The 14,172-nt window shown below is 49.9% G+C and overlaps 1 protein-coding gene across 2 annotated transcripts in view; it reads left to right on the top strand.

Moving 5' to 3' along the window:
- LOC144164728 (uncharacterized) overlaps nucleotides 1-14,172 on the top strand; it is a 149,556-nt gene that overhangs the window by 89,801 nt on the left and 45,583 nt on the right. The window lies entirely within an intron of this gene.

Here is a 14,172-nt window from a genome sequence, read left to right as displayed (position 1 = left end):
ATCAAACTTAGAATACGACAGAACACCAGAATCACTAAGGCGGTAAGTTGGGCGGCGAGTTGGTTACTAAGGAAATCTAGCGTGTGTTTTGTCGCCTCTTTTACCTTTGTCTCTGTTTAGTGTTTGCTAGTACAATGATTTCCTTAATCAGAATCACGACATGACAAGAATACAAGACGACAGTACGACACGGCAATACGGTAAACTACAGATTTTTTTTCTTGTCGCCTTTTTTGACGGGGATGTGCGAGTCAAATTCAAAGCTCAACGACTCAAACCCCAAACACTCTCTGGGTCAAAGTCCAGACTGACAACCCAGGAATCCCTCACAGAAAGCTTCCCGTTCCACCAACGTCGTCGTTAAACGGAGGGGTGCATGATTTTATTAGGGACGAAGCTCCTAAAGCCGTGGGTCTGTCCATCCCTTGTGTCTCGTGGTACGTGACCGCCTAGTTCGATGACTCACTCGCAGGTGGCGCTGGTGTGAGTGACGTCATGATGTCACTCGCACGTGACTGACACTATAAAAGGCAATCGCTGTTGACGCGCTTCCTCTTTCGCAACGAGTCACCGGATGGAGGAGGTGGTTGTTGACAAGGCTGCGGAGCGGAGGGCGCGCAGGGCGGCGGCAGCGCGCGCTCGCCGACAGGATCCCGCCGTGCGCGAAAGAGAGGCCGAAGCATCTCGCCTAGAAAGTCGCGCTTAAACCGCGCGTCGGCAGCTTCGGGCTGAGCTCGCTTGATGCGTTTTGCAGCCGCCTCGCGAGCTCTCACTGCATCGGGGTTTGCCTGCCGATACGAGCGCTTGCTTGCAGCCTCACGAACCCTACAACAACAACAACAAACGAACAAGAACAAAATAAAAGAACAAAATAAAAGTTGATTTGTACAATGTACGCACACAGTCTTACGTCTTTCTTAATGATGTAATAGGCGAACTTTCACGGGAGAGTTACGGTTACCGATGATCTCCCCCTCTCGAGCTTCGCCCCACTTATCATCATTCATTCCGTGGATATGGCGTGATTTATTTTATCTTGCCACTTGCATGCGACGCAAAAGGGCGGAGCAAATCGAACGAGCCGGCTGAGCGCGTTTAATGGAATTTTTCTTTCGGCGTTCTGGCGCATTAGACACCTGCTGAGAGCCTTAAACAGACAAACGATTTTTGTGGAGTGCATATCCTTCAGCTCATATGAAAGCTAGCATTTTATATACAGGGGTAACAGCAACGAATTTCCAAATAGACAGGCGGAAATAGTTTTAATTTTGCACTAAAATTTCTGAATTCTGAAAGGCGGCGATATGTGGTGTCTAACCGTGACACTACCATACCTGTCCAAAAAACTCCGTCGATTTCAACACGCTATTGAAAAACTGCATGTAGGGGCAGGAAAGGTTGCACGTGTTGTTGTTTTAGCAGGGGCCAAGTTTTAGATGCGACTGCATCTCATTCACTCGCCTTGTCCCTCCATACGGCGTTGTTGTTGTCCGTCCACACCCCTCCCCCATTCTCCTCGCCGCACGAGCTGCGCTCTCCGCCGATCACCCCCTCTCCTCTCCGATAGCGAACACTCTCTCGCGAGGGGCATTGGATCGGATTCGATTGGATTGGCTTGGCTTGGATTGGATTGGATTTGGATTGGATTGGATTGAAGTGGATTGTGTTGGATTGTGTTGTAGCCGTGCCACGTTGCGTCATAGCCGCAGCAGGGGGTTCACGGCATGTTTCACGTGATGGGAGAATCAACCTAACGGAAACAACAACGGAACCCCCTATGCGTCGCATCTACACAGGGGTTCCCGCGAGGGGAGGTGAAAGTAATTTTTAGATGCCTCTTTTAATCTCGCGTGCCGTTAAAGGTATGTTGCAGCAGGGTTCACTGCCATGGTTGCAAGCATTCCTCTTGGCGGGAGACGTAGGGCTGGTGGATCTAAAAATTGCTATTGCAAACATTCTTGCACGCTATCAGCAAAAACGTTTAGTACTAAGGTGTTGCAAGTGACGCCCTTTCATTTGGGATAAAGACAATACACTCGACAAATATCTGTTGTCTGTCCCTTTAAGCATATTTTCACGTATCCACATGCATGTGAACGAACCTTTAATTTGTGAAATCGCAGCCAAGACGACGACGACGACGAACGGGTGCTATCCGGAACGCATCATCATCAGCGGCTTGCTGTGGCAGCTCGAGTGATTCTCGGTCAAGAGCGTTCTTAACGCCGCTTCTTGTATTAGCTTCTTCTGAGAAAAGCTTACGAACACATCCAAAGACGCATTTGCTGTACGCGTCAATATCTTGTAAGTCGGAGAGGGCGCAACAACGGTCAGGACAGGAGCGTGCTTTCGGCCCGAGAAGCGCGTGGACGTGTGCGCGTACCGGTGATCGCGCGTTACGGTGTAGGGGCAGCGCTAAATGAGGAACAGCCTTGAGGGACGCGATAATTTATGCACGCGCACTCGCTCCCCGCAGTCGAAACCGAGCCGAGTAGGATGACCTTGCAACTTACCAGCCGCGCAGTCTCGCTTGTGTAAAGTTGCGCCTCGGCAGAGTATTTGAGCTGGCGTGCGCTCAGGCAGCAGCGCAACGTGGCCGACAAGACACTCCCGACTTCACTCCCCTGACCGAGCAGGCAGGCGGGAGGTCAAAAATTTGACCCTTCGAAAACGAAGGCTGCGCGTCGTACCGGACGAAGCTTTGTCTCAGGCGCCAAGCCTCCTTGTGCGTCGTCTTCGTTGACGCGTCGTCTTCGTTGACATCAACACAGCAACAACTGTCGAACTACATGCCACAAGTAAAACTATTACGACCCTTTTGCCCGACCTGCTCGCTCTGGTGTCGTGAGAAGACGATGTAATGTGGTGCCGCTGTCTAACCTAATGGATGTCCGCACCGTTCTCCGCCTGCAGAGATAGAGCCGAGTCCAGGCGACCTTCGATGACGCAGCATGATTGACTATGTGTAATGTGCAATGACACCGAGTGCACCCGCAGTGCACTAGACTGCACTAGGAAGGCGCTCGGAGTGCACTCGAATGCACTCGGTGCACCGAGTGCGGCACCGAGTTCACCCTGTGCGTACACTCCGTGCTGCATGGTAATGAGCTGGCGGTGGAAGTCAATCTGCGCAAGTTGCACAAAAAGCAGGTTTTTGTTCAGCTGTAAGAAAACCAGACGGTTTGTCTGGGCACGCTATAACACCTTCGCGCAGCCGAGCTCCTGTTTAAAAACAAAAACAAGTTGAAGCACCTGTTCACGTGGTGGGACTGGCCCAGCGGCGATGGCAGTAAAAATATATGTGAACACAGAAAACTTGTGTACGCGATTGGGGTTGCGACAGAAATGTTTTGGGTAGGTTGAAATTTGTGTAGGGAATTTATACGTGAAAATAAGTCAAACACTTCCTACACCTAATGAATCTGTGCAAAAGCCAGTAAGGACAAACTGTGACGATGTTGAGGTTATGGAGAACTCATGCCACGGAAGTAACTGCCAGGAGCAAGAAATCGCGTCACCGGTTCGACGGACAAGGATAACCAACATTTATGCAGGACGGGACATAAGGGTAATGTGGTACTTTAACCAAGAAAGGTACACTTAAAGGTGCAAGCGAGCGTTCAACGGAACCAAACTAGTCTGAAGAGTGACTTATAGTCACCCACACAAAAAAACTCCCCCCACCTCCCCGAAGGGGATCGTGCGGAAATGCGAATGCATTGGGTGCACCGATGAGTGCGCTGCGGCAAGCAGTAACGGAGAGAGGCGTGCGCTCCACTGCATTTATATACATTTTCCGAGCGCAGCGAGCGGAGAGAGGGTACGCGGAGAGGACAGAGAGACCCGCGCAACACGCCCGCCCCGCGCGCGAGCTCTCTCTCCCGCCGAGCTCCGCGATGCGAGCGCCCTCACACGCCCGAGCGCGCTCCTCCTCCACTCTCCGCTACTCCGCCCGAGCTCCGCGATGCGAGCGCCTTCACACGCCCGAGCGCGCTCCTCCTCTCCCGTTGCCCTCCGCTACTCCCGCCCGAGCTACCACCTGCTCCGGTTGCTAGGCGCGCCACAGCTGTTGCTAGGGGCGAGGAGGAGCGCGGAGAGATAACACCTGCGGGCGCACGCCGACGGAGCACGACAACCCCCGACTAAGAAATGCATTCGCATTTACGACGATGACGACGACGAAGGCAGAACTACGAGGCGCGCGCTCACGTGCGCTCGCGCTGGAGGAATGCAGGCGCACGCCGACGGAGCACGACAACCCCCGACTAAGAAATGCATTCGCATTTAAAATGATTCAAGGTTCTTACGTCAAGAAACAGTGTCACATAATCGATGCACGGGGATGTCGTTGAGGAGATTGACGGCGTTAGCGACGCAGAAGTCTTCTGAAGTAGCAGCCCGGATCAGGGCTGCAGCTGCCCACAAAGTGAGAGAACCAGGAAGAGAAGATGCTGTGGCTTCATCAAGCGCAGACGCACTGGAGACAGGGACACGGCACGGCGTTGCCAGTGGCGACGTGATGTCTCAACGTTCTATGCCAACGGTCGCAGAAAACCAGGGTCCTTGCCGTCCTGACGACACGCTTCCGGAACCATCGAGCCCACCAGGCAGCCCATCTTCGGAGCCCACTTCTTCTGCCTTCTCGTCTTCTTCTTGCCTTACCCCTGTCACTGCATCGCTATCCACAACGATGATGATTCGTGACGACACCTTGCGTTTGGCCTTTTATTCTTATTCTGGCCTTTTGATGCTTGGCACTTCACCACACAAACATTACTCATTTCACCCCATCTGAAGTAAAAAACACGGAAGTACTCGCCTGAGAAGCGGGAATTTCCACCCAGGCGCTTACATGTTACATCCAGCCGATGTTTACGTTTCGCTTTTCTTGGAACCCCGTAGGAAGCGCCGCTGTCGAGTGAGAACCTCTGTTCGCCACGTTACTATATGCGCTCAAGAAGCTCTTCGGGAGTGCTTACTACGCCTTCTTTAACAAAGGGCAGCGTGAAAGAGTCTCGGTCTTAAAATGCGAGAGGCGATGCTTCGGCGTCGACAGCTATGCAAGTGCGTTGAACCGTTGGGGCGGTAACGTAAAGCAACAGAATGTCGCCTTTTATCTCCCGGACGTGGCCAAAACATGGTATTTAAACCTTGAGGTTTACATACGTCGACTGGACCTGATTCACTACTCAGCTGTACCTTATTTTGGGCTCCTCTGCTGTCCGTTCCAATGGCGTGACGGAAAACCCCGGTCCACCTGAAACATCCGCACGAAACGTATACCTCATGTATACACTGAAGATGTCCCTGCGCTGTACAGGCACGTTGACAAGGACATGTCCGAGGCTGACCGACCGACCGGGCGCGTCACAATCTAAAAGGGACTAGCAGTCACTGCACTCGCCCTGCACAATCCTGCCACCGTTTCGGCAGTGTCCGCCTCTTCCGTCTGTGCGCCTTCAGCAAGAAACACCAGCTCATCAGCTTGGAGATAAAGGCCTTTCGCGCGCTTATACGGGCGATGATCAGGGAACAGCTTAACAACCACGCCGCTTCATGTGCGCCAAGCTCTTGCTACACCGCTGCTATGCCGGGTCTACGAGAAATAACCAAAGAGCTCTCATCTATGACTAATCAGGCATCTGCCGACCATGTTGCTCCTTTGACCGCTCCGTCCTTCTCCGAAGGTACTGCGCGACCACCCGTCCCGCTGACACCGGTTAGTTCTCAGCATTTCAGGTTCCCTTCTCTTCCTGCGCCACGACCATACTATCCTGCGCCACGACCACGACCATACGCCATGCAGTTTTTGGAGGGACACCTTCATCGATTAGGACGGTAAAATTTCCTCCAGAGCATCCGTCGAACTCGTTGTCAGTCAGTTGAGGGTATTTTTATGGAAGCACTGGTGGACACTGCGGCAACCATCACGGATATTTGTGCTGATTTGCGTACTCTACTACGCAAGGTCGAGGGTCCTTTATTTCATGACCTCGCAATCGAGCGGCCGTGGTATGGCGCTAACAAGCCGTCTGTTCGACTGTGTGCACAGTGTTCGCGTTTGTGTTGAGGGAGTTTGTCAACACACCCAGTGTGCTGCACTCTCTCCGGGCCCTTATACGTGCTTATGCTCGGCTGGGACTTTCTGTCTTCGACGGCAGCGATCATTTGTTTCCGCTCGCCCGCTATCAGCCTAACGGACACAGAACATTCTGTGCTCCCTGAAACAAGTGTCCTTTCTCTGGTGTTGACTGACGACCTCCGCGCCGCGAGCACATCCTTCCGGTTTCTGTTGAAACAGTAGTTAACGGCGACGTGCTAACCGTTCCCTCTGGTCGTCTATTCTTAACGCAAAGCTTTCCATGTCTCTTTGATGGCGTCTGTAGTCCGCCTCAAAACCAAATGCAGAAAAGCCAACACCCAACTGTGAAGCGTACTCTCCGTGAAATATACTCTGTCACAGGGGAAGCCTGCTTTAGGTTTTCGTTTTTACAAAGCGAAGCTTTCAACAGAGGAATCCGTCAGGAGAAAGCTTCACGTTCAGTCATCGCCATCATCATTTTTTTCGAGACATCGCAGTTTCTGCCTGCCTCATCCGGTTTTCAAGTTTGTTTATTTGAGCATGCTCACTATAGAGAAATGCAGGGAAATGGAGACAAAACCTTTTTCGTGCGACAGCTTGACGAGGTACCAGTACCCATGGCATACTGCGATGGCAGAAAATTTGTGTACACATGAAAAATACTCAACTACATTACACACACATTTTTTTTCTGAGTAACACAAAGCTAATTGTATAATACGAACCTAAGGGAAAAACGCTTATAAAACATACAACTGTTTTATCTCCTAGGTAACAGAAAGCCATACATGTGATTTACACAATGAAAACGACGCGTATAAAACCATACAGACGATTACATCTTCAGTACCAAAGGGGGCTGGGGCCTCTGTCAGGCTTTGTAGCCTTTAGTCCCAGCCTGCCTCCTCGTACTTCTGAGGAAATAAAAAATCTTTGAAATCTTTGAAATCTTTGAATTATTACAAATAATGACACCAGCGAAAACATAATAAAACATGTAAATGTACGTTGCTACGGAACATGAGTCAATTATAAAGGAATTCACAACTTGTCATATGAGGAAAAACATTATAACATCTAAGTGATAATGCCCCATTAACATTGTACACCGTAGCAACAATATCATATTGCACAAAGAATTCAACTCCAAAAAAAAAACACTCCTAAATTTTCATGCGGACACACAACTATGATGACGAGTACCCGGAGTTTGAATACAGTCGAACACGGATATATCGAACTCCAAGGGGATCGTAAAATAATTCGATATATCGATAATTCGATATATAAAATCCGCCTATCTGAAGATTATCTGACCACTCCGCACATCACTGAGAGTTTTCTAAAGTCGTGGAAAACGGTAGCTTACCGTTTCGACCCTCCAAGCACGGAATATCCGAACCGCAGCATGATGACCACCGCACTTTATTTATCATTGAAATGTCTTTGAGCTTCGCTTGTTTTTTTCTCCTGCGTCGTAAAGTCTGCGCTGTACACTGCGCTGTAAAATCAACGCTGTACACTGTGCCCCAACAGAGGCGAATAACGCTGACGTAACCTAGGCTGCAGTAGGCGGTTGGGAACGTTGTCAGGCACTGAGTGCCGTTATCTTCAGTATCCGAACCGAACACCTACACCATCTGGAGGCGTGCAACGAAGTCGCTTTGCGCCCGACACGCTCCGGAATAGCCGGGGCGGGTTGTGCTGCATTCGCCTTCACGTCAACGTCGATGCGTGCATCGCCCTTAAAACAACTGCGAGGAATTCCGAACGCCTTTTCAAACATCTTTTCAGCAGCCTGCACCTGACGAATTCCCGCCTTCGTTGCTCCGAAATGAATGCCTTGGACAAAACAAACATACAACGCCGCATCGGTCCCCCTGCAAGAGCCACCGAACAGCTCATTCTCTGAAAAAGAGTGCTTCCGGTCAATTTCTTTTGCTCCTTTATGTCCTTTCGCCCCAACCACTATCCGCGTTCTAGCTATCATGGACCAGCCCCTCGTGCTAGCGTGAAAACAGCTGGTGAAGGCCATCGAGGCGACATAATGCCGCGGACGCCGTCTCTGTCTCACCAAGCCAGGCAGCTCCTGCGATGAGTCAACATTTTCATCAGCTCCACCCCATCAGAGGAAGCAAACTTTCAGGGGCACCTTCGGCGCGGAATTCGATATATCGAATTTGCCCGTGATCAGGAGTTCGATACACGCGCACAACAGCCCTATACTTTTGCATGGGATTTTCAAGGGGATGTTCGCGCTGTTCGATATAAACAATAATTCGATATATCCGTGTTCGATATATCCGTGTTCAACTGTACTGCATTTCAATACACTCATGTAGCCTTCATAACTACAAGTGCCACAAAATTATTGATGATGCATCTGTGATTGTAATTTTAGGGCTGCTGTACTAAGGTTCGAGATTTTTATATTTTTTGTGCATGTTTATTAAGAAACCTGGTCATACATGCGGTTTTCAACTCTGCTTGACCCTTGGTTTGTTGTAACAAAAGGAATCAAGCACTTTGCCTGGCTGCGGAAACTGTATAGAGTCGCTGAAGCTGCTTCCAGGTTACAAAAAGACAGAAATTTCTGGTTATAATTTTTGATGTTGCATTTATACACCATAAGCCTGTAGTTATATAACTGCAGCAATGGCAATATCTTGTTATTTACGAAAAGGTTATGTAACGGTGCATCCTTTAGCGGCATTCCTCGCCCACTTGGCGTGGCTAGCCGCATGACTTTTTTTTTTTTTTGCTCCTGCAGCCAAAATCAAGAAAACAGGGTAACGCTCTTTTAACAACGGAACTGTTGCACGACCCCTAAGTTCGGGTTTGCGGGGAAAAAACACCAGAAAATGCGGAGCGCTCATGAGCGCGTGCCTCGCGGTGACCGCCGAGCGCCCTCGGTACGTGCAGTGACTGTAGCAATAATAATAAAGAAACTCCAGATCTGTCGTCAAGCTCTGCCGCGCATTTCAACAAACAAAACAACTCCAGCGCTAATGCTAAAGTTGAAAAGACGCCCTGCTTGTAAGAGGTCACGCGGCCGCCGCATTCTGTAGAAGCCCTTATGGGTAACTGGATACATGACTACGAGTGTACCACTCCTTCCCGAGACGACGTGCAGATCCCGCCCCCGCTGTTTCGAGCCGATGGTGAAGAGCTAGAGGATGTCTACGATGCTGAAGATGACTTTGCATCCACCACTCGCCGGAATGGGGACGACGACCTCTTCCATGCTGATGATGACGATTACTATACTCGGTGACAACTTAAGAACGGCACCGGAAGTTACCGCTGTGCCTTATCACCGCAGCCGGATGTTTCTCCGCGCGGCGCAAGTAGGGTGTTACTGGGAGTATTTTGAACATGGCGCGAGCCGTTCCCGTGATTTTTTGGACTTAATATGCTTATAAACGACTCCAGGGACGATATCACGCATTCACAGCAAACCCCTTTCAAAACGCGCGCGCACTGACGTCACGGGTCCGGCGCTTTGGCGGAGTGATACACTACATGAGGTGGTGCCGTTCTTGAGTTGTAACCGAGTATAGCACCGCAACTATGGAAATAAACAATGATACTGAAACTTGAATACGCGTCCCCCAATGATCACCTACCATAGCTCCACCATTCAAGTCTTGCGCGTGAGAGCACGCTTCCCTGAATTTTTCTTCTTGTTTGCCTTGCATGAAGCTTCTAAATAATGCCTGACTCTAAATAATCCTTTGGTTCCTTACATCATAATTCAACAACTGAAAATAATCTTTACGGTATAACTTGCATTTTTGCAATCGCAGGCAACTTTTCAGCCTGTCAAGGAGCCACGCCAAGGCTGTACAGCTGCGACGTTCCTACCGGGTACATGACGGAGCGCTCACTGACGCGCGGCTCGCCTAGACACTGGCGCCAGATTTCCCTGAAACTCTGTGGTTGCGCTGGTCACCGCGAATGCCGCAGTCACCAATGCGTCCGAAGAGCACGTCAGCACGCACCAGCAAAATTGCCCCAAAACGTACCCGTGACGACCGGAACATGCAACTGCGAAAGAAGTGTCTCGCATAACAGGAACGTCTGCACTGGCCGCGAAATGTTGCGCAGACCGCGAATTCAACTCGGTATGCTGGATCGAAGACGTGAGTCAAGGCAACAACACACGGCGGCAAGGAAAGACTACGAGGGTCGCCGGAACGGGGCCACAAGCGACGGGCGAACAAAATATCATGCGCGCCTCCGTTTAACGACGACGGTAGTTGAACGCGAAGCGTTTTCGTGACGGATTCCTTGGTTGGCCATTCCCACACTGCGAGTATGCGCTACTCTGGAGGCAGAATACCTACAGCAACTCTCCGGTGCGGCTTTGGGATGTGCGGCGCGAATCGGTACTTGCTGCTTGGCGTTCGCTTTGACCATGTCGGAATGAAGCAATCGGATAGACGCGAGGAACCCAGGTTCGAATCTGGGCACGGGAACCGTTTTTTTTTCTTTCACCTTACCCCCGATCATTCTTCGCCATCTCCAGAGAAATTTGGCTTCCCTGCAGGGCGTATTGGCGTACGACGGCATCGGTGGGGGCACTGAAGCTTCGTATAAAAATGTCACACGAACTTTCGTCTCAACTCAATTTTGTCATGACGCCCGTGCAATCATTCCAAACGGTGCTACTTGGTGGTTTAACTGGTTTATTGAGTGGAGAGGTTGGAAGCGGATCTGCTCCCGGCTACTCCATTTCACCAATACAGGGTCGTAGACCCGGCTATACTATTCCACTGTGCACCACACTTTCGTGAGTACTAAAAGTTGTCTGTAAAATGTCCTCCTGGGTTGGTGGTCACTGACTCACGACAAAAATCTAATATGTCACCTAATACTTTGTCACTATTCCTGTTGAGGTAAAAAACACATTCAGGGCACGAACAACCTTATTTTGAAGCCCCGCATCAGGCCATGGTCCTAGTAAAGATTCTAAACACACCACACGACGGTTCTCTAATGGGAGTTTGTGTAAAAGTTCACGTCTTTGCCGTGAGTATAATGGGCAGTCTAGCATCACGTGGGAAACATCTTCCTCGGGCGCTCCGCATGCGCAGGATGGTGAGGTTGCACAGTGAATTCGGTAACGAACTGCATTGTGAAGTTCAGAACAGTGGTATTAATGACGATGTGAACATAACTGAAAGCTTCGCTTTACGTCGATCCCAGATATGCGTGGGATCTGCCGTTTTGTTATTTTCATCGCTTTTGTAATGCAAATCAACGTTCCGTTTAATCTTGGGAATAAGTTTGCGCGAAAGATGAGGACGAAGAGAAGGAAGGACGAGACGAGCTATCGAATGCGAGGTGACCTTCGCCGAGCTGCGCTGCGATCAGCTGAGCTGCGATCAGGACTTTCACCTGCGGAACTACGTGTGCGGTGCCAGATCCCCGAAACAATAGAACATTTTTTTCCCGACTGCCGCAGTTTCTCAACAGCTAGACAACTGCTTTTGAAAGGCCCAATTGAGCGTTTGGGTTTGACTTTTTCGATTCCACTTATATCATCTATCGGCGCATCAAAATTGGGACTTCCAAAAGGGGATATGTATATTATTGCATTCAAAATTTTGTTTCTGCTTCAGGTCGTTTGAATTGCTGAAGGGTGCTAATTAATGGGTAATTCGGGTTTTATTCATAACTAAGTTTCCTTTTACAGCCTCTTTCGGGAAATAATTTAGTATTTTGAAGTCCCCACCTAGTTAACAATCAATTTAGCCCTCGCCAATCCCCCCTTGTGGGTACGTGCCAAAATCTTTGAGGACATCATCATCATCATAATCGAACTATCGCTTCCATGGCTATCTGCGTCGCCACAACATGTTCTGCCGCCGGGCGCAAGGCGCCGTGACTGTCGATTCTGTACGGAGGTACTGACAGCGGAACGCTTCGCCCAGTGGTATAAAAGTACGGGTATGCCGCCTACTGTGGAAGCATCAAACAAAACTGTCACATCGCTTTTTTTACAGCGAAGTTGTTAACCTCTCGCTGGTCGGAAAATTTTGTGTCGTAAATAAAAAACCCAGGCAGTGTTCAGCAGTTCTCGTCCAAGACGCCGAGCGCATGCGTGAGGCTAATCAGGCGTGCAGCATAGAGCTCAGTATTCATGTAAAGAAAAACCACGAAACAAGCATCAAAACCGCGTGATGGATGATAAGGCGCCGGTGTACAATGGGATGTGTGCTGGTAAAGATTGTGTTTGCAGCTGCTCTCAAAAGGGGAAGCGGGTTGACGTGGTTAGCGCATGCGTCAGGCTCGGCAGGACCCAGCATTTGCTGCTAGAGAAGCCGAGTGCAAGCGACGAGCCCGCCGAGACAATGAAGAGCATTTCATACCCTCCCCCGTCAGCGTGTGTAGCAGTTTGCAACAGCTTCCCTGGGCATCCACCTTCGCGGGGCGGAATGGCGTCCTTTTTTTTTTGGGGGGGGGGGGGGGGGGGGGGGGGGGGCGAAGCACCGTAAGGCCGACGCTTGTCCGGCGTCCGTGCTCACGGCACAGCACCGTGTAAATCGAAACATCTGTGAACAAAAGGTTCACAAAAGGTTAAAAAGAACAAAATAAAATGTTCACAAAATGTTATATATATATATAGAGAGAGAGAGAGAGAGATCCTGGAGAGCCGTGCTGCGCATGCACGAGGAGCATTGGATTGGATTGGATTGGAAATAGTTTTAGCAGCAGTCAACACTCTCACGGGTGATTTACGGTAAGAACAATCCCCAGTGCTTCGCCCACTAGTCATGATTCACTTCGTGGAGATGCGGGATTTTTTTAAATTTTTTTCTCGTTGATAATCACGTCACTGGAAAGCTTACCACAAGAAATGTGGGTGTTCGCAGCAGGGCGCGCGGTTCTTTGTAATGCAGAGACATGTGCAGTGTTGGTCAAAAGTTTCCAGGCCGCCGCGACCGCACGGGGAGCTACAGCGGCTGTGCAACAATCAACGCACTTGCCGGTACCAAGAAAAACGGAGGAGGATAGAGCAGCGAAAGTGTGAGGGGAAAGGCGGTATTTCGAGGCGTCGCGAGACGCTCGCAGGCGGCGACGCGCTCCGAGATGACCGAGAGAACGAGGAGGCCACCGAAGATGAGCCCGCAGGAAAGCGGTGGATGAAAGCATGGCGAAAGTGGGAGGGTGAGGTCATAATGCCGAGGCCGCGCGTGACACGTGTGTGAAAACCGCGCCTTGGCGTCTAGTGGCGACTTCCAGAAAGGAGACGCAAAACCAGACATCCGTGAAAGCAATTGCGTCTAGTTCTTTCAAGTTTACAGAAAGCTTAGAAGCCTAGCACGCGCTACGCGCTGCTCATCCAAACCACGGATATTTACGCGGGAGATTGAAATACAATTTACACCATGATAGGCAGCGGCAACGCGCTGCGGCATAACGGCAGAGTTCGCTGATCACGCGATCACTTCCCGATACGCAGCAGTATGCGCCGTGACCGAAAAGACTACAGTTCGCGTTGCGCACAAATTTCGCATTAGGGAGTATCATTATCGTCAGGACTTTTACTTCTTTGTTTTCACACATATCTATGCTTTGAGAGTGGGGGAGGAGGATATTGGTTCTACGAAATGGTCGGCATTTGCTGTGTGGGAGTGGCGTCTCTATTTGTCTAGTCCTGAGCTCTGTTTTTTTTTTTTTTAATAGGTTTGTAGCACCTTTGCACCGGAGAGAAATTGCAGGGAATAAGTGTGCAACATTGTCGGGAGTTCAGCGCTTTATTGAGTGTGTTTGGCAGTCTACGGTTCTGTCTTCCCTTTGGTTCGGAGTTTCGTTTTTTTTCGGAGTTTCGTTCGGAGTTTTCGGAGTTTCGCTCGGAGTTTTGTTCCGAGTTTGGTCTTTTCGTTTCGGTGTTTCGTTAGTTCGTTTTCAGTTTTGTCATTGTTGTATGTTTTTCGTTTAATTTCATTCATGAATCACGTGAGGGTGCCTGACTAGGTAGCGCTTTGCGATTTCGGTACTTCAGTTTAAATGTTTTATTTGTTACATTTTTGTTTTTCTTTTCGCTAATCACAAAAGGGCGCCTTTGTTTCTTTTTTTATATT

The sequence above is a fragment of the Haemaphysalis longicornis genome, unplaced genomic scaffold (genome assembly GCF_048455015.1).
Source record: "Haemaphysalis longicornis isolate Haplotype H1 unplaced genomic scaffold, Haemaphysalis longicornis Haplotype H1 scaffold_136, whole genome shotgun sequence".
In the NCBI taxonomy this organism is placed as follows: domain Eukaryota; kingdom Metazoa; phylum Arthropoda; class Arachnida; order Ixodida; family Ixodidae; genus Haemaphysalis; species Haemaphysalis longicornis.
Note: the sequence above shows the minus strand (reverse complement) of the source record. Positions and strands in the feature narration are given on the sequence as shown.